The sequence below is a fragment of the Lissotriton helveticus genome, chromosome 11 (assembly GCF_964261635.1).
Source record: "Lissotriton helveticus chromosome 11, aLisHel1.1, whole genome shotgun sequence".
Lineage (NCBI taxonomy): Eukaryota > Metazoa > Chordata > Amphibia > Caudata > Salamandridae > Lissotriton > Lissotriton helveticus.
This window is the reverse complement of record NC_136072.1, coordinates 200315229-200336016: the sequence shown is the minus strand read 5'-3', so window position 1 is coordinate 200336016 and position 20788 is coordinate 200315229.

Genomic DNA, 20788 nt, shown 5'->3' with positions numbered 1-20788 from the left:
AAGGCAGTTGGCCTTAACACGTCTACTGTTGAAATCGACAATTAAAGTGCAGTTTTAGCAACCCTCAGAGTGCTCAGGTTTTCCTTGTGGAATGTTGGTGATAAATATAAATAATTAAGAAACTACATTGACCACAATACCAAGCGAGGGAAGGATAACGCCCATTGACAATGTAACAAATAAAAAGAAGTGATGTAGTTTCTCGCCATACCGGTTCTGAATGGCAGCGGCGTGAACACTTTGATAAAGCTCACGAAGAACGAGCGAAACATGTTAGTATGACGGGGCTGCCCTTGGAATAAAATTGATGCAGGCTCCATCACGGTGTGCGGCTACTTACTTTCCTGTCCTGGGAAGGTGTTGGGGTGAATATGGAACGGCGTGGTTCAGCCGTATGCGACGCACTGCCACAAGAGCGCCGTGGCCTGACCGAAATGGAACCTTTGTTTTTGGAATGCGCGAGCAACTAGGTCAGGCGGGTGCCGCCGGAGACTATCTTCGGTACTGGTTCCCGGACAATTTTGAAAATGAATCGTTTGGGACACGATGGACTTTGCTTTCAGTCAGGTATGAGCCACAATACCCATTGGAGGGAATGAAAAATAAATAATTAAGAAACTACATTGACCACAATACCAAGCGAGGAAAGGATAACGCCCATTGACAATGTAACAAATAAAAAGAAGTGATGTAGTTTCTCGCCATACCGGTTCTGAATGGCAGCGGCGTGAACACTTTGATAAAGCTCACGAAGAACGAGCGAAACATGTTAGTATGACGGGGCTGCCCTTGGAATAAAATTGATGCAGGCTCCATCACGGTGTGCGGCTACTTACTTTCCTGTCCTGGGAAGGTGTTGGGGTGAATATATATATATATATATATATATATATATATATATATATATATATATATATATATATATATATATATATATATATATATATATATATATATATATATATAGGTCCAAGAAAGAAGTGACTGAAACAGATGACGCAGCTGTGTCATCTGTGCAGCCACTGAGCAAACCATCTTGTACTGCCTGAGGAAGGTGGATGCTGAAACGTTGTAGTGAAATATATCTTGGTTCTTTGGTAAATCCATCTGTTTGAGTCACTTCTTTCTTGGATATTTTATTTCTTTGTGACTCATTGAATCCTGGGGATCCAGATTTTTGCCCTGATGGCTGTTGTTTTCTTGTGATCCTTCTTCTTCAAGCATACTGTTTCTGGGACTACAAACTTGTATCCTCCTTGGATCCGACACTCAAGCCAGAAACAACCACCATGTCAAGAACAAATCTACATCCTAGATATGCACTGTTCATCCTGGAGAAAATCAGTAAGTACCAATTTACAATAGCACATTTACAAATCTATAAAACATTTAACATCTATCCTATGGGGTTGGAGATTAAGTCTAAGCCACCTTTTAAACTAACTAATTGTGAATGGTCCGCATCATTGAATATTTTACTGAATAACTCATCAATGGCCCTACTATCGGCATCTATTAGAGTAACCATTAAAAAAAATGCAGATGCTTAAAACCAAACTACAAAAAGAACTGGAATGTTTAAAGAACAAAAAGGTGAATATGAAGTGGCAGACTTACTCCAGAGGATTGCAGTAGTAAAAAGATGACTGCCAGGAATGCTATTGAAATTAAATCTGCAAAACCCATAAGAGATATGTTAAGTTTTCATGTACCTCATCTTCCAACTCACCAATTCATAAATCATTCTGTTTTTGGAGATTTTCTTTGACAGTGTAGGCCCTGTGAGTAACTACCATAAAAAACAGAAGGTTTATAAGACAAAAAAGACTGCATAGCATCAGCCAGTTACAACCCTTCCAGACATTGGACCCGGTTATTGACTTGACTGGAGGGCTCCTATCACCAAGTGAATTAAACTTCTTGAGCAAAGGCCTCTATTTCTATCCTGTACCCAAGGACCATAATACGGCCAACATGATGAGAGACCTAAAAACCTTCGCAAGAAGATGCAGACTTGCAAAAAACTTTTACAATAATTCTAATGTTGGTCTGCAAAGCTACATTCCAGATCCATTTAAGAAGTTCCGCCGTCCCAAATCATGGACTCCTCAATGTGGTAGAAATCCTGTTCTTGATACATACATTTTATCCATCAACAAACTCATCAAGGAATCAACACCTAAAAGGATTTCTGATAACCATACCCGAGAAGAAAGAAAAGCACTCCACCTCCTTCAACAGAGAATGGATGTCATTATAAAACTGTCAGACAGAGGTAGTGCAGTGGTTGCCATGAAAGTAAGTGATTATATTGAGGAGGTTATGAGACATCTAATGGATACCAACACTTACAAACCTTTAGAAAATGATCCCACAGAAGACTTGAACAAAGAAATTTGGAACATGTTTGCAAGGCACAGAAGATTAAACCTCATTGATGAAACAACAGCAGATATACTTGTTCATCCCAAACTAAAACCTGGGAGATTTTATACGCTTCCCAAAATTCCCAAAATGAACAATCCTGGCCGTTCCATCATCTTTGGCAATGACACAGCCACCGAGAGACTATCTTTATTTGTTGACCTGCACTTGCAGCCCATTGTACAGGGACTTCCATCATTTGTAAAAGATACCAGTCACCTTCCTTCAGATTATTGAAAAATTTAACAAAACATACACATTTGATGATGATACTTTTCTGGCTGCATTTGATGTTATGACATTGTACACCAATATACCACACGAGGATGGGCTTATGGCATTACCTGAAGCTTTTACTAAAAGAACTGTGAAAAAGCCATCAACAAATGTGCTTACCAACTTTGCAAGAGATATCCTTAAATTCAACAATTTGTCCTTCAATGGTAAACACTATCTGCAGATACAAGGGACTTCCATGGACACTCAGATGGCTTCATCCTATGCAAATACCTTCATGGGCAAACTAGAGAACGGTATACTTGCCACTTCTAGCATCAAACCACTGGTATGGTTACGATACAAATGATGACATATTTATAATATGGAATACAGGAAGCAGAACATTGGAACAATTTACAGCTTATATCAACAATATCCATCCTACCATCAAATTTACGAGCAACAATACTAAACTGAAGCTTCATATACCTTTTCTGGATGTGCCACTCAACATTCACGAACAAAAATTTACAACTGATCTGTACCGCAAGCCTACAGATGCTCCTTTGTATCTAAACTGGACTTCATGCCATGTTCTTTGGTAAATCCATCTGTTTGAGTCACTTCTTTCTTGTATATTTTATTTCTTTGTGACTCATTTTATCTTGGGGATCCAGATTTTTGCCCAAGCTGGCTCTTGTTTTCTTGTGATCATTCTTCAAATATATAAATATTTATTACCTACTGGCGGTCGCCAGTAGGTATATATAGTTAGGATTTTTTCTCTATGGGATTTTTGAAAATTCTATGTCTAATAACTTTGGCGTTTGTGGACGGAATTGGCTGAAATTTTCAGGAAAATGGAACATTTTGTTTCTGAGCAGCCCCTGAAAATTTGGGGGGGTTTCGTCAAGGGGGGGCGAGAAAAAAGGGGGGTCCCAAAACATGTTTTTAACATTGAGTTTTCCATAGGGTGGTTGGCCTCACTTTTAGCCCGAACGGCTGAATGGATTTGCACGAAACTTGGCAAAATTGTAGGGACTGGTAGCCCGATGTGCCTTTGCTAGGTCTCAATATATGTGCTCCAGTGGATTTTGAGAAATTAACGTTCCAAAAAAGATATATATCTGTAACAGCGGACCGGGCAGCGGTCCAGTTCGCGTACTTTTCGCGTTACGGAGCTTTGTGAAGTGAAGCTGATTGGTTCTCCGGCGTCTGTAAACATTCCAAACAGTCCGTAGCGGCCGCCATCTTGTCTCTCGGTAGGATCGAGAGACAAGAGGAGGCCAAAGCGAAGGGGAAAATGACCATAAGGGGGCATAGTAGATCCTCCCTGACCCCCTAGGTTTGATGTGGAGGTTGTAAAAGGGCCCCGCGGGGCAAAAAATAAAAAATAATAATAATCGAACGGCTGAATGGATTTGCACGAAACTTGGCAAAATTGTAGGGACTGGTAGCCCGATGTGCCTTTGCTAGGTCTCAATATATGTGCTCCAGTGGATTTTGAGAAATTAACGTTCAAAAAAAGATATATATCTGTAACAGCGCTCCGGGCAGCGCTCCACTTCGCGTACTTTTCGCGTTACGGAGCTTTGTGAAGCGAAGCTGATTGGTTCTCCGGCGTCTGTAAACATTCCAAACAGTCCGTAGCGGCCGCCATCTTGTCTCTCGGTAGGATCGAGAGACAAGAGGAGGCCAAAGCGAAGGGGCAAATGACCATAAGGGGGCATAGTAGATCCTCCCTGACCCCATAGGTTTTTTTGGTGGGGTGCGCCCGGTTAGCGTAACGGGAAGCGGACTGGGGAGCGTACTACAAGGAATGAAGAATGATTGACTTTTAACTTATTGTATGTTTATAGACTTTTTTTTAACTTTTTTTTCTGCTGAGTGACGTCTCGGCCTATCTTCACGGGATGCAGTCCCTACCATCTCGGCGTTTAAGCCCAGGGGGACCGGTAGTGTGGGAGAGATAACGGGGCATATTATCAAGGGGGTTTATCTCCGCTTTTTTGGCTTTAAAAGCCAAGAAAGCGGAGATAAAATTATCTCCGTATTACCTAGCTGTCGCTAACACCAGTTAGCGACCGCTAGTAGGAGATAGCGACCATCTTGGGCCCCACTTTGCATGTCAGTGATATTTATCACTAATGACATGCAAAGTGGGCATGCCAAGATGTTAGCGACTGGAAACAGTCGCTAACATCGCTATCTCCTATTACCAACTTTTGGAGATATTCGCGCTAAGCGCGAATATCTCCAAAAAGTAACACCTGCCCTGAGCAGTTCTTAGCCATGTTATCCAATGGGAGGTGGATAACATGGCTAAGAGCATTAGCTTGGTAATGCATGAATATCGCTGACTTTTCAGCGATATTAATGCATTGCGGCCGTTTTTTATCGCATTTGCGATAAACCTTGATAATAGCAAGGTTTATCTGCGATAATTTCTGACGATGCTTAGCGGTAAAAAATTCGTTGCTAAGCATCGTTAGGGATAAATATCGCTTAACTTTGGTAATATGCCCCAACGTCTGTTAACGTTCGATTCGAAGGAAATCAGGAAGTGTTGAAAAACATTGTCTGCGCCATCTTGCCTTTTTTCAAATGCCACACTTTTGTCGTGCACGGCAGCCATTTTAGATGACTTGACCAGACCCACTCTCTGCACGCTGTCGATCCTTAGCATGGCTCCCCACCCTCGCAAGCATCTCCCCCAGGCACTGGTCACCTCGCTCTCTGTCTTATGCATGGGCAATAAACCTCCCCCCCATCTGCGCTGCTCTTCCCTGAGAATCACACCCTGTGCCCGCCCGACACCTCCCTTTCGCCCTATTCACTACCGCACCCTCTGACACTCCTCTTCCTCTGTGTCCGATTGTCCAGGCCGGTCCCAGGCTATCAGCTAGCCTTGCAGATGTAGTTTATGGCCCCAGCTGTAAAGAATCACCCCTCTTCAAAGGAGTTATAGTAGATCAAGGCCCACACCCGATGAGATCCGTCACACCACACGCGTTCCTACTATCTGAAAACCATCCTGTATTGTGATTGGGGAGGGGACCGAGCCTGAAGCGGAAGATTCCAGGGATGACCCTTTGTACATCAAAGTTTTTACAATTATGTGTCACATTAAAAATATATAGCACTCCAACAAAGTAGTAGGATTATAAAACTTTAATAACTTATAAATATATACAACAAAACAAAAACAGTAAAAACATTTAAACATTTTTAGGGAAAAAGAAGGAACAATGGTCAGTAGCGGTCGGTTGTGCGAATAGTCCCAAGGCAGCACAACGTCCAGATTTCTGGACGGCACCCAGGTGATGTTGCCTGGGTGCCGCACTGATTTGGGTATCCGGCGTGGGGCGTCCCTGGGGGTGGGTCGTCAGTAGCGGTCTGTTGTGCGAATAGTTCCAAGGCAGCAGAACGCGCTGAAATGTGGATGGCACCAAGGTGATGTCCAGTAAGTTGCCGCCCTCCGAATAACGGCGTGGGGCGCCCCGGGGGGGGGGAGGCGGCGTGATCGGGCCTCCCCAGGTGGAGCCTCATCTGCTGTAGTGGGGCGCCCCTTTACCGTTTCAGTTGCCATTCCGTCCGCTTTTGGTCCACTGTGTCAAAATCCGCAATTCAGCTGAGTTGCGCCCACTCTTGCGGTGCAGCGATAGGCGGCTGTCACAGGACTCTCAAAATGGCGGCAGGCTCTTTCCTTTTTGGGCCTGGTCCACTGAAATGGCCCTGGGACACCTTGGAAATCGGACGCTTGTCTGCTAGGTCTTGGACCCCATTCTCGAAAGCGTCCCCTCCGCCTTGAGGATTCTACAAAAGTCTTGGGGGCCCCCGACTCCTGCAGGCTTCCGGTGGGGAGCGGCTGCCATGATTGCTCGCGGAATGACCACGACGGAGCCACGAGATGGTGGTGCTTTCATGCTGACGCCAGCTTCAGTCTGAAACATCCAGAAACAAGGTGGGGCTTTCATCGTTTGGGAAAAAAAAAAGTTTTCATCCAATGAAAAGTGTTATTTTTAGGTCATATGATCAAGCCTTCCATCATTAGGAAACCAAAAGTAAAATGAACCAATGAAAAGTTTTATAAACAAGTCACATGACCTGTTATGCGGCATAGGGTATAAAAAGCGTAGAAAATCCGTTGGCACGTGAGGCGGCGTCAGTAGTGGACCGATGTGCGAATAGGCCGAAGGCAGCACAACGCGCCAAGATCCGGATGGCACCGAGGTGGTGTCCAGCAAGTTGTCGCACTGGTGTGGCCATCCTACAATGCTGAAAGTCGGCGTGGGGCGCCCCGTTGGCCTGTGAGATGGCGGCAGTAGCGGACCGATGTGCGAATGGGGCCAAAGGCAGCGCAACAATATTTTCTGAATAGAAGACACCACAAGGCGCTGAGATGCCAAGATCCGGATGGCACCGAGGTGGTGTCTAGCAAGTTGTCGCACTGGTGTGGCCATCCTACAATGCTGAAAGTCGGCGTGGTGCGCCCCGTTGGCCTGTGAGATGGCGGCAGTAGCGGACTGATGTGCGAATGGGGCCAAAGGCAGCGCAACAATATTTTCTGAATAGAAGACACCACAAGGCGCTGAGATGCCAAGATCCGGATGGCACCGAGGTGGTGTCTAGCAAGTTGCCGCACTGGTGTGGCCATCCTACAATGCTGAAAGTCGGCGTGGGGCGCCCCGTTGGCCTGTGAGATGGCGTCAGTAGCGGACCGATGTGCGAATGGAGCCAAAGGCAGCGCAACAATATTTTCGGAATAGAAGACACCACAAGGCGCTGAGATTCGGTTAGCACCGAGGTGGTGTCTAGCAAGCTATGCAGCTGAGTTGCGTGCGCACTTGCGGCGAATAGGTCGAAGGCAGCACAACAATGTTTTCTGAATAGAAGACACCACAAGGCGGTGAGATTCGGTAGGCACCGAGGTGGTGTCTAGCAAGTTGCCGTACTGGTGTGGCCATCCTACAATCCTGCTCCGAATAACGGCGTGGGGTGCCCGAAGGGGGGAGGGGGGGGTAGGCGGCGTGAACGGGCCTTCCTGGGTGGAGGCTCGTCTGCTGTAGTGGGGCGCCCCTTTACCGTTTCAGTTGCCATTCAGCTGAGTTTCGGCCGCTCTTGATGCTACAGCGACAGGCGGCTGCAACAGGACTCTCAAAATGGCGGCCTGTTCTTTGGATTTGGGCCTGGTCCACTAAAATGGCCCTGGGACACCTTAGAACTCGGACGCTCGAATTTTTTTTCCTTTCCTCTACATGCAAAAAAAGGTAAATGCCCGGTACGTTACACGCTTCATCTGCCACGATGTACTCTCCAGAGGAACCGAAAAAATATATAGTTATGGTAACTATACCATGCATCGTCATATGGAGAGGTGGCACCGATTAATTATAGTGCTGCATAAAAGAGAGATTTGGAGGAGAACCCCCAACCTGCCAGTACATTCATCAAAGATGTGGCACTGACAGCATCAGAGGCAAGGGAAACGGTCCCAAATATTTAGAAGAACTTTGGAAAGATTAAAATGACATGTTTAGATTGTGGCAAATTAATTTCATGTGGACAGATGAGTGTTACTCTAATAAATACAGCATATGAACATCATCATAGTCGATGGTTGGTAGAGACATTTTGTCTTTATCCTGGACTTGCCCGTCCTCGCACAAAATGGCACCGGAATAAATGGGACTCGTAACTCGTTGTTGTGTACTGGTTGCACAACCTTGATATCACGAGATACGTATGCAGTTTTGAAGCACATGGCGGGCGGGGACGAGAATAGATTGAATATTTCGATATCCCTATTGATATTAAGTTCTGATGTGTTATTGATTACTGTACTATTGAAAGTTCGAATTAACGTCACCCATGGTACTTGCCCGCAAATGTATATCTAGATAATTTTATTGTAACTGGCCCTGTCGTATTTTAATTATAAAATGTACGTCCACCGATTCCGCAACTGTTAGACACTTTAGTTCTTGCAACCTAATGGCCCGCCCGTTATGTTCCTCTACAGTGTAAATGTCTACTCATCATATACGATTATAGTTTGCTCCGTGGCCGGCCCACGTGGTTATAGGCCCGTATTTGTATAATGACATTTTCACAATAAAGGTTTTTAAAAGAAAACATGGTAGTAGTATATACATTGGTAAAGTTTTTAATAATAGTCACTGTTTTAGAATCAGTAAAAGGCAAGTGAAATAAAGCAGACCAATTACATGAAGGGTAAAAGGTATAATACGCAGGAACGCAGTAAAGATAAATGGTCAAGGGCTGTTGTGTTTTCTACTCCTGCAACATAAAGTGATCGATAAGAATCTCATATTCAGGCGTATCGGCGACTAAGACAGCAGGCCGACCCTCTTTTGCTCAACGGCTCCGTCATGGGACGAAGAAACGCCCTTTTTCTCGAAAAAGGAATATATTTTACTTGCAGGACAGTTGTAAATTTTCCGGGAAAGTACATTAGCCTGGAACATTATAACATATATTTAAGAAAAAATAATGTTCGAAAGTAATAAAAACCGTAATTTTTAGGTCATATGACCAAGCCTTTCATCATTAGAATAAGAAAAGTAAAATGAACCAATGAAAAGTTTTATTAACAAGTCACATGACCTGTTATGCTTACGTTACGCGCTGCGCGTCGCGCCCCGGATCACTTCCGGATGCGCTAACGTGGCGCGTCATATGACGCATTACGCGACAACGCAGGTCCAGAATATAGTCAAAATGTCTCCACCAACCAGCGGTCGGAACACAACCCCTTTCAGCAGGCTAAATAGTTCTGTTAAATGACAACAGAAGGGACAGGCAACAAGAACCATCAGTCAAAGAGGGGAGGGCTAGTTCTTCTCTACCGGGTCACGTTGGGGCGCTACCGGAACTGATCGAATTGGTAGTCAACAGTGTTTCTGGATGTTTCAGACTGAAGCTGGCGTTAGCATGAGAGCACCACCATTTCGTAGCTCCGTCGTGGCCATTCCACGAGCAATAATGCTAGCCGCTCCCCACCAGAAGCCTGCGGGAGTCGGGGGCCCCCAAGACTTTTGTAGAATCTTCAAGGCTGAGGGGACGCTTTCGAGAATGGAGCCCAATCTCTAGCAGACAAGCGTCCGAGTTCCAAGGTGTCGCAGGGCAATTTTAGTGGACCACGCCGAAATCTGAAGAGCCGGTCGCCATTTTGAGAGTACTGTGGCAGCCGGCTATCGCTGCACCGCAAGAGCGGGAGCAACTCAACTACATGGTGAGCGAGACGCTGTAGTCGAAAGAGCGGGCGGTAAACAGCTGAATAGCGGAAGAGGCACAGTGTAGCAAAAGCGGGCGGAATGGCAACTGAAATGGTAAAGGGGCGCCCCACTACAGCGTGTCTTTAGGTGAAACGGATTGTGGGACAAGGTCAAGAATGGAAGAGTTACCAAAAGGCAAAAAGTTCCGCTTGATCCCGGGAGCCGGCCACCTATGTCGGGGGCGATCTCAGGCCACACCAGGAGAACACGACTTGGGGAGGGAGCCGGAGCCAAGCGCCCCCTCCGAGTCCGCGCCATCACACCGTCCCTCGGGGGCCTCCGTCAAGCGGTTCAGGGTGGCACCGCATTACATTGTTCACAAATGCAGTCACGTCCCCAAACAGCCCCCACTTTACTTTGAGAATAGTGAAGCTGAAACAAGTGCAAATAGGCTTCAGACAGTGTTACAAGCACTCCTCAAAACTTTGAACCATCAGAGTGCATGAGTTTCATGCTCGATCGATTGAGCTAGCCGGATCGGGCAACAAAAAGTATAAAATAGTTATGTAAATAGTTGTTTAATAAAATGTTTTACCCTGTTACTTTGCTGGTGTGTTGTATATATTTGTAATATTTGCATAGAGTTTATCGTTATTTTGGGCGGGGTGGGTGGCGGAGCCGAGCTGTATTGCAGCCATCATGGTGTGGAGTTCAGTTCATCTCAATAGTTTCGTGTTTGTCATGAGGGGTTGTTCCTAATGTTTCTATTTTAGCGAGGTCAAAAAGAGATCCCATTAGTGGCCTACTGATTTTGCTCGATTCCTTTTGTTTTTTTACACGATTTTTCGCTATCTGCAAAGACTAAACAGAGTATTGCGACTCTGTGCTTGTTTGTAAATAGAGAATGAACCAAAGAGAACCAATTCTAAAACAGTAAATGCTTGGATAACAATCAATCAAATGGAGAGAGAAGCAGGCACGACGGATTACAACGGGGGCAAAGGCCTGCGTTAACTACCCTTCACTATCTGCAAAGAGAGAGTACTCGTAATAGAAATGAGGGGGAGGGGGGGCAGCATTCAAAGCAGATCAGTGTGCATAAACACGAAAATGTTTTTACTTACCACGTACTTGACATTCGACAGCTTATGATATTTGCTATTAAAAAACCATTGAAATTCACTGAAAAAACCATAGGTTAGAGACCATATATAGTTAGGAATTAGCATTTAAAAAACCTTGAAAATTCACTGAAAAAACCATAGGTTATAGACCATATATAGTTAGGGATTAGCATTTAAAAAACCTTATTTTACTCACACAAAACCATTGAAATTCCATATATAGTTAGTTGCACTAACTATATATCGCGCACCCGCAATCCACTGCTGATGATGTCACATATTACATCATTCATGACATGGTCAGTGACATCACTGATGACATCACTGATGACATCTCAAATGACATCACTGATGACATCTCGAATGACATCACTGATAACATCTCAAATGACATCACTGATGACATCTCGAATGACATCACTGATGACATCACTGATGACATCTCATTTGACATCAATGACCACATCACTGATGATATCATTCATGTGACAATACAATGCATCTCCTCACACTTTAATATAACCTCTGTTACACCCAGTGTTAAATACAGAGTATAATTTTTGAAACCATTGACACACCAATACTAGTTACTACATACGCACTCAGTGATTCCTATGTTTACACACATTCACTCATTTACCCATACAATCATTCATACATACAATCACTCATCTTTACAACACTATCATATGCACTCATACACCTATACAGACTCTCACACTCTGTCACTCATCCATGGAGTTACTCACACACCTAGTCAGTCCTGTAAATAATCAATCACACTTCCATTTTCTAATCTATACAGTTAAACATAGAGCACCTTACATTTTGAAACATATACTAACACATACTTACTCTCTTATACAATCATTGATACAAGTACACATTGATCTGCACAGAGTCACACACCTCCCAGCCAGCCACACACACACTCAGTCTCCCATACAAATACTTGGGCAATCAATCAATAACCCATATAGTTACTCATATAGCTACTGACCAACACATGCAGCAGTTTACAGAACAACAGACATAATGATGCACAAATTAAGACAGTTTAGTCACTAACCCATGCACTCAGTGAGACACATTTAATCACTCACTCATACAGTCAGTCACGCACCTACTAAATCCTTCATCCAGACACTTCTACATCTACTCATTCTTCAATATGTAAAACATATTTAAACTTTACAGAAACACACAGTCACTGGATGATGTCATCAGTGATGTCATTTGAGATGTCATCAGTGATGTCATCAGTGATGTCATTTGAGATGTCATCAGTGATGTCATCAGTGATGTCACTGACCATGTCATGAATGATGTAATATGTGACATCATCAGCAGTGGATTGCGGGTGCGCGATATATAGTTAGTGCAACTAACTATATATGGAATTTCAATGGTTTTGTGTGAGTAAAATAAGGTTTTTTAAATGCTAATCCCTAACTATATATGGTCTATAACCTATGGTTTTTTCAGTGAATGTATATATATATATATATATATATATATATATATATATATATATATATATATATATATATCCGAATACCAGCGTCTCTCTCCACGTGCTCAGGAATCCTCCCCAGCAAGGGATCACGCAGACACGGACCAGTTGAGTGCTGAAGTTATTTATTTAGTGCAAGTTAGCCGCATGACGTTTCGGCTCCAAGGAGCCTTGTTCACATGACAGTGATCACAATTATGACGAGTTCTTTTAAAGTGCCAGTAATTGGTTCATGCCTAGTCACGTGTAAGGGCTATAAGTAGACATGGTAAACATACTGGGGTCCTTACATCATACAATAGTGTTTAACTCTCCTCATTTAATGACAGTCAAAATTACATTTTTTGTTAAAATGCAATAAAAAATATGTCAATGTTAGTGCTGATTGACAAAGAACAAATCACTGTAAAATACCTGTAGATTCTGCATGTACATGTATGTATTCAGTTTACATAGTTTGACAAGGCAAATAATAAATAATAATAGTTTGCCTATCCAATATTCATGTTGATAGATCTAAAGTGCTAGTGCTTAATATACATGTGCAAAATACGCATTAGTGCAAATTTTCAAAACTTCAGGAATCATTATTCCTATAATGTTTTTTGTGCAAAATACGCTTATATGCAAAATAGCAAATAAAGTGTCAAACAATGAAACACCGAATACCTGATTTTCTTATAAATACGACTAATCATGTTAATGTCCATTATGTATATACATCGTCAATCATCTCAAATTGAGATAGCCCTTAATCACATAAATACTGGAAATATATATTATACCATTGTAATGACCCCTAATTGATAGACCATGTGGTGTTTACATAAAAAAATGAAATATAATTGAATTTGCATCATACAATCTGAATATCAACTATTGAGGAATAAGGACCCTCCTAGTTTGAACAGATATGATGTGCCCTCATTGTGTGCATAAATTATCAAATCAAATAGCAACAGCTTTAGCACCAAATCGACCTGTTCATATAATTATCATATCTGCATTCCCAATCGTAGTGTATCCCAGCCGGGTACAATCCCACGATGGGACTTTGTTTCCATTAGGTGTAATCCAAACTCATTACTATGAATTCCATCATCATTAAAAGGCTCATGGGAGACAAGTGTACATATCCTCTGTGACATTTAATCCACCTGGGGCCTTAGTGTCAAGTAAGAGGATGTAACGAGTTTCCAATTTTCTTAGCTTTGCCTCTCTGTCGCCAGCTCGTCTACTTGCGTTTATCGTGTCTATCACAAAGTATTTAAGTGAAGTGTTAATGCTCTGGTGGTGGTCCCGAAAGTGTCTCGCCACCGGATAAGTGTTATCTACATTGGTGATAGCTCTCAAATGTTGGAGAATACGTTGGTGCACAGGAAGTTTCGTGCTGCCAACGTATTTCAGTGGACAGGGGCATTGCAAAACATAAATGGCATATTCAGTTTTACAGGTTAATACCTGTGTTATTGGATGTTGTACCTCACTAAAGCCATCAGTATAAGTTTTGGTAATAATTCCATGATTGCAAGCTTTGCAAGTCTTGCATTTGAAGAACCCCTTGTTATTTTGCCACCATGTGGTCTTCATGATGGGTTCAGGATTGGTGTCTACTAATTGATCTCTGAGGGAGGGTGCCCTGCTGTAAGTTAAAGACACCCTTTGGGGTAGACCAGCACCAATAATAGGGTCACTTCTAACTATGGGCCAGTGTTTGTTAACAATCCTGTAAATTTCACGATGTTGTTTGCTGAAGCCAGTGATAATTCTAAAATTTGTAGACTCCCCTGACTTCATTTTACTCTCATCTAGCTTGTTATCAGGTTGGTTTCTGATACTATTAATAAGGAGTTCCTCTCGGGTGAATTTCATGGATTTAACCCTGGCCTTTTCAATAGTCAGAATTGAATAGCCCCTTTCAAGGAAACGCTCCCTACTTTCCAATTGGGCTTTTTCTAGGTCTATAGGATTGCTGCACACACGTCTCATCCTTAGCATCTCCCCATAGGGGATGCTTGATATGAGATGCATGGGATGTGCACTGGCCGCATGTAAACTGCTGTTGCCAGCAGTGGCTTTGCGGACAATCCTGGATTCAAGTCGATTTTTGTCAATATACAGCTCAGTGTCTAGAAATGTGACTGTGCTCTGCCTGAGTGTAGCAGTGAATTTGAGATTTAAATCATTCTGATTGATGTTATCAATAAAGTTCAATGCTGCTTCCTCACTGCCTCTACATATTACAAGTAAATCATCAATAAAACGATACCAAGCAATCACATTATTTTCAACAGTTTGTTTGTGTTTGGTCCTTAGTACCAGCTCCTCCCAAGCTCCCATGTGTAAACATGCGAAGCTTGAGGAGAAGCTGGCCCCCATCGCCACCCCTTGTAATTGCCGGTATATTAGGTTGTTAAACATAAAAATGTTGTTTGTTAAACAAAATTCTAACATATCTAATAGCATTTCATTGTGCTCTCCAAATATAGAGGCTCATCTTGATAGATAATGTTTTACCGCTGACAGTCCATGTATGTGTGCAATACTGGTATATAGCGAGGTAACATCCAACGCTATTAACCAATCACCAGGTACCCAATCAATGTGTTTCGTTTTCACAAAAAAATCTCCCGTGTCTTGCACATAGGAATCAAGTTTTTGTACATAGCCTTGTAAAAAATAGTCTATGTAAATTGATGTACGTTCAAGTAGGCTGCCTCTTGCAGAAATGATCGGCCTGCCAGGCGGATGTAATGGATCTTTGTGCACTTTGGGGACAAAATACATGATGGGTGTCACTGGATTATCAACTTTAAGGTATTTATACTCAGCATCACTAATTAATTTTGTTGATTTCCAAAAAGCTAATATTCGATGGTATTCCAATTTGATGACTGTTAAAGTCTGAGCCTTGATACGTTCATAACATTCTCTGTTGTTTAATTGGGAAAAAGCCTCCTTATCATAGTTCAATTTCGTCATCAGTACTATGTTCCCGCCCTTGTCACTCCCTCTTATGATGATTTCTTTTTCTTTGGATAGGCGGGTTGTGAGTGCTTTGTATCCTTGCGATATTCCATCATATTTTCTTTTGGTTTTAGATATGTTTTTTTGTAATTCTTTCAATTGTCCAACAACATTCTCGTGAAAGATGTCAAAGGCATCTCTTGGGAGTACCGGGGTGAAAATCGAAGGGGGTCTGAATGGAGTTTTAACTGATGATCTGTTGCCTAATTCATCCAATTCACAAGCTCCTCTTGTGGTTTGTGAAATTCCTTCATAACCTGCCCCCTCCGTTTCCCATAGTTCCGTGATAATCCTAGTACCTTGGGATGCATTACTCACGATATCAACATTTCCACTATGGGGCAGCATTGCATCTTTTGGCTTGGCTTTAAGTACATATAATTTTCGCAGCTTGGGTTTTCTCACCGCCTTATAAAAGTCACATCTTGTTGCGGGATAATTGAAGTTGCACTGTGGAGCAAAAGATAACACCAAATTAAGTATTTCTTCTTCCTTAGGTGTTAAACTTAAAGGGGTTAGGTTGATAATCGTTTGATTCTTACCTCCAATTAATTTTGCTGGGCTGCAGATCCCTGCCCCCCACCTCTCTTCCTTTTCTGATATCCTCCTCTGGGTCGCCCTGTGCTTTTGGCGCCTCCTGAAGTTTGCCCGCTGTGTGCGTATTTTTGCTGCGTGCTCGATCTCAGGGTTTGAAGTCTCTCTTGGCATAAAAAAACAATCTCTTGTCCCGGTGAGGGTTTCGGGATGCCTTCTGCCTGGGCCTGTTTGCGACGTTCTGTGTCCGAGTCTGTATCAATATCAGAACTGAGAGTGGAGTTAGTTGTGTTAGCTTGTCCTTTATTTTGTCGAATCATTTTGGGCTTTGGTTGAGGTTTGCTTGTCCCACTTCGCAATGAGTCATATTTTCTGGAGAACGTGAAAATTTGTCCTAAGTCATAATCGTTACGATCTCATTAAAATTTATATGTTTTTCTCTCAATGATTTTTGCTTCCTCTTTTTTCAAACGTTCATTCATTGCCTTTGTGAGCCTGGCTCTTTCCTCATATTCGCCCATACTTTCTATTTGCTCCTGAATGGCTTCAATATCAGTTAATAATTTGGCCCGATCAATGTCTGCATATTTAATTAGAATCTGGACTTGGCGGCGTGATGCCTCCAGGTTACATTCCGCCCATTCTTTCATCAGATCGGGATTAGGATCCTCGTACGTGGGAGCTGTTAGTATGCGTAAACCGTGTGGGATGCGGTTTACCTCAACATACGTTTGTAATGATTTGGATTCCCACCATTTCGATTGTTCACTGTGGGATTTCTTTTCTAATGTCTTAAACAGGTCTCTTAGTGCTGTGCTGCTGCTACTGCTGGCGATATTGTCAGTCCTCCCCCGGATGTTAGTGGGGAGAGGAGAACTACCGGAAAACATTGTTGATGCCAATGCCTCCCGGTCTCGAACACTGTCAGCCGACATGCTTGCAATACTAATGGTTGTTACACGGCGTCTAAGCTGCCCCGGTGTAATGATTGGTAAGCAGCGCGCCTATGCACTTTACTCTTCACCCAACAAACCGCTGCGTTCGCATACTTGTTCGACGAGTCGGTAACTGCCGGTTTCTTGTTTTTCCGGTCCGCCACCTCGTGGGCTCGTACACACCAAGTTCTTTCAAATTCACAGATGCTGTTGTTGGGGGTAAAACGTCTTACTCCTTCCGGAGTTTGAAGATCCCGGAAGCAACTCCAAGAAGCGTTCCGATTGAGGCGTTGACCAATTAACAAAGAGGGTCTCGTGTGTTGGTCGGTTCGGAAACTGCCCGACCTATATATCCGAATACCAGTGTCTCTCTCCACGCGCTCAGCAATCCTCCCCAGCAAGGGATCACGCAGACATGGACCAGTTAAGTGCTGAAGTTATTTATTTAGTGCAAGTTAGCCGCATGACGTTTCGGCTCCATATTATTTTTGTGTGTTAATATTTGTGTGTAAAAATATATATACATATATATATACACACACAGATGTATATACAGTTATGTGGTCATAGCAATCCATGTAAGATATATGAAAACTATATAAATATGTATTTATATAAACACAAAACATATATGTATGTGTTTGTATGTCTATATAAGTGTATATTTATAGCATTTAAAATTAGTAAAGTGTATTTAATATACATTATATTTAATTTATATTTTAAAATATTTAAGATCTACTGCTTAAAACCCTAGTTATATTACAAAATCAATATTTTTGTATATTTTCTGACCATATTAGTGCTAACAACATTTGTTTCCGATATTTTGGTCATTCCGTTATAAGTATAGGATAGTGGTAAACAATATTTTTTACACAGCATTTTTGTCAACAATATGGTATACCACAATATTGTATCAGTGATCCCCTTAGAGAGCACTGGAGGAAGAGAAAGAGGAGGCGAGGAAGGAGCAGAGGAGGATCCATTCGCAGAAGTGAACACATTGGCAAACAAAGGATAACTCCCAAATCAGCCAAACTCTAAAACTGCCCCTGGGTTTCCATGGGAGTTGATGACAGTTTTTTTTCTATAGCCATGACTTCAAATTAAGCTCATGCTCTGTATGTAGTTGAATAGTACTATGGGCTGAAAGTACCATTGAACAGATGCCTGGTTCTGGTGGCTTCTTGGACCAGGTTTCCATTACAAACAATACAACCAGTGTTGAGCCTGGACTGAGAACATAAATCTAAAAGCTACGCTTTGGCACACAAAACACATTTATTAACATGTAAAGGGACCTGAATGAGATTTTCTGGTTGAGGTGGGTTTCCTGGGCATATGATTGCAGTAAACGTCCAAAGACAGACCTTCGACAGAGGTCCAGCAGACCATATAGAAATGAAAAGATAAAAGAAACGTTTGTTTGATAAAAGAAAAGCTAGATCAAGGCAAAGGTGATAGGAACATCTTGGTCAGTGTCCCAACTTCCACCTGCTTGGCATGTGGACCCGCACAGCAGGGCATGCCCTTGGCACACCTTTAGTAGAATTATGTAGACTTTTTTTTGTGGGGAGTTCTATATAGCGCGAACGTGACCGAATGTATCAGAGCGCTTTACATGAGCACCAGGTGTGCTACAGAAGGACATATTCATATTCTTTGTAGGCACGGAGAGATTAAGTGATTTGTTCAGAATCACAGGATGTTGCGCGCCCCTGCTGAGGCTCGAACCGGCTCCCCAGCTTCGAGGTTGACCGCTCCAGCCGTAAAGCCACTTCCTCTCCTTTCAATCTTATATAGCCTGCATGTGAGGGACTAAGCCTGTTACCCTGGCAACGGGATGCAGAGTATGAACTAGTCAGTAGAGGATTTAAATAGAGGAGCCCAGGGGTGCATTTATCTAGGTTACATGCCCTCCATGTGTGGGCGCTGATTCTGTCATCCAGGTATAGAGAGCATGAACTCCCCAGGAGGCAAAAGAGAAAAAGGCTCCCAATGAAATCCAACAGTGCAAGGAGCTTCTTAAAAGAATGTCAAACATAATCCCAAAATAAATTAATGTGGACACACCCACAGCAGGAGAACTTGCGTAGGCGCTCAGACCCAAAATACAAGGGAAAATTGGCCATTAACTATTTATATCTTAGGACCAGAGCTGCTTGAAGAATAAAATAGTAGTGGGCTGTTGTGGCGGAAACATGTTCACTATTTATGTCTAAAAGAATATTTGAAATAAAACTAAAACCTCAAAATGGGAGATTGACAACCTCAGCATAGACAACACCCCATTGAAGAACAATAACACAGGAATTATGTGCACCTCCTCTAAATGTATCTAATATGAAGGTATTTAATGGGCACGGTGTTGTATTTTGGGACGTTCCTGAGCTCTTTTAACAATTCGGTACAGACCCCGGAGGGTTCACAGAACTACTTATTTTGCCCATTCAATGCCCTTCCACCGCAACTATGTTTAAGTTACTCATTGCGTTTATGTTCTTGCCACCTTGTGTTTTTCCACTTTATTATGTGGTATAGTGTACGATCTGCTGTATAAAAAGGCTAACATCGAAAAGTATTTTCCAAGTTTTTTAAACTTGATAAGAATTATTTGGCAAATGTTTTTTTCCCCTAAGTTTTAGTTTTTGCCTTTTTCAGATCTTCTTCTTGTGCAAATTCATTACCTTAAAAATTATCTTTTTTTTCTTTAAAAATGTGTGTAATATGTGTGTGTGTGTTTGTGTACAGATGCAGGCTTGTGTGTTTGTGGTGTATGTGAATTTGTGTGTGTGTGTTGTGTTCGGGTTACCCTTCCTCTTTGTCCCAGTCCACCATTGAATAACACTTTTTTTTCAGATGACACTCAATATGATAGCAATAGTGTCTTCAAGGAGTCACGTCACTCTTTACCAGCCAAAGTCTAGAATAACTTTCCCTGTTAGCAGGACTTTAAAAAGAGGGATCAGGAATAACCTGGTATAAAATTAATAAAGTTTACAGCACACATAACTTAGAGCGGATCCTTGCCACATTCCTGCTCACAATTCGTAACGTAGTGCCTTTAGCGGGAAGGACAGTGGCAATATGATATTTGCTGTGAGTGAGCCGGGCAGAGGATGCACAGAGGTTGCTAAGAACATCAAACCTGTTTGTGCATCTCAGTAAGGGCATTTCCTGGATTGGGATATCACGAAGGGTCGGGGTGCTTACTGGCCTATAGAAATAGCCAAGGGGTAGTGGCACAATCTGAGAATTAATATGTGGTAGTGATTCTCCATGTTTTAAAATGTTATGTACATACATTTGGGCCCTAAAGTTTAACACTAAACATCCCCTGAAATGTCCAAATACCCTTGTCCAACCCACCCAACCCTCCCTATCATATGATTTCCCCAGCGTTCCTTGTTTCACAATACTTGTATTTGTTTAATAAATTTACGGTTTTGTTCTTTAATTGTGACCAGGACTCAGCTGAGCCTGTCTTCAAAGGAGGCACACCTACAAGAACCAGTACAAAAGGGCAAGCTGCTGGTGGAAGATTCAATGTATCTTTGCAGGGAGCAGTCAGTTCCAGAGCTCCTCCCAGGGGGCCAGTACAGCTAGATCCGCGGACGCCGCTTCGTTAGCTAGATTGGTAGTACTTGGATCAGCAGATGGTAAAGTCATATTCTTTCTGGGATTGAGTTTATTAGTGTGGGTTGGGCCCTCGTTCGGACCATAATACTCCTTGCGACCCACATAGTTTTTTTGTATTTTTATATCCCCTGC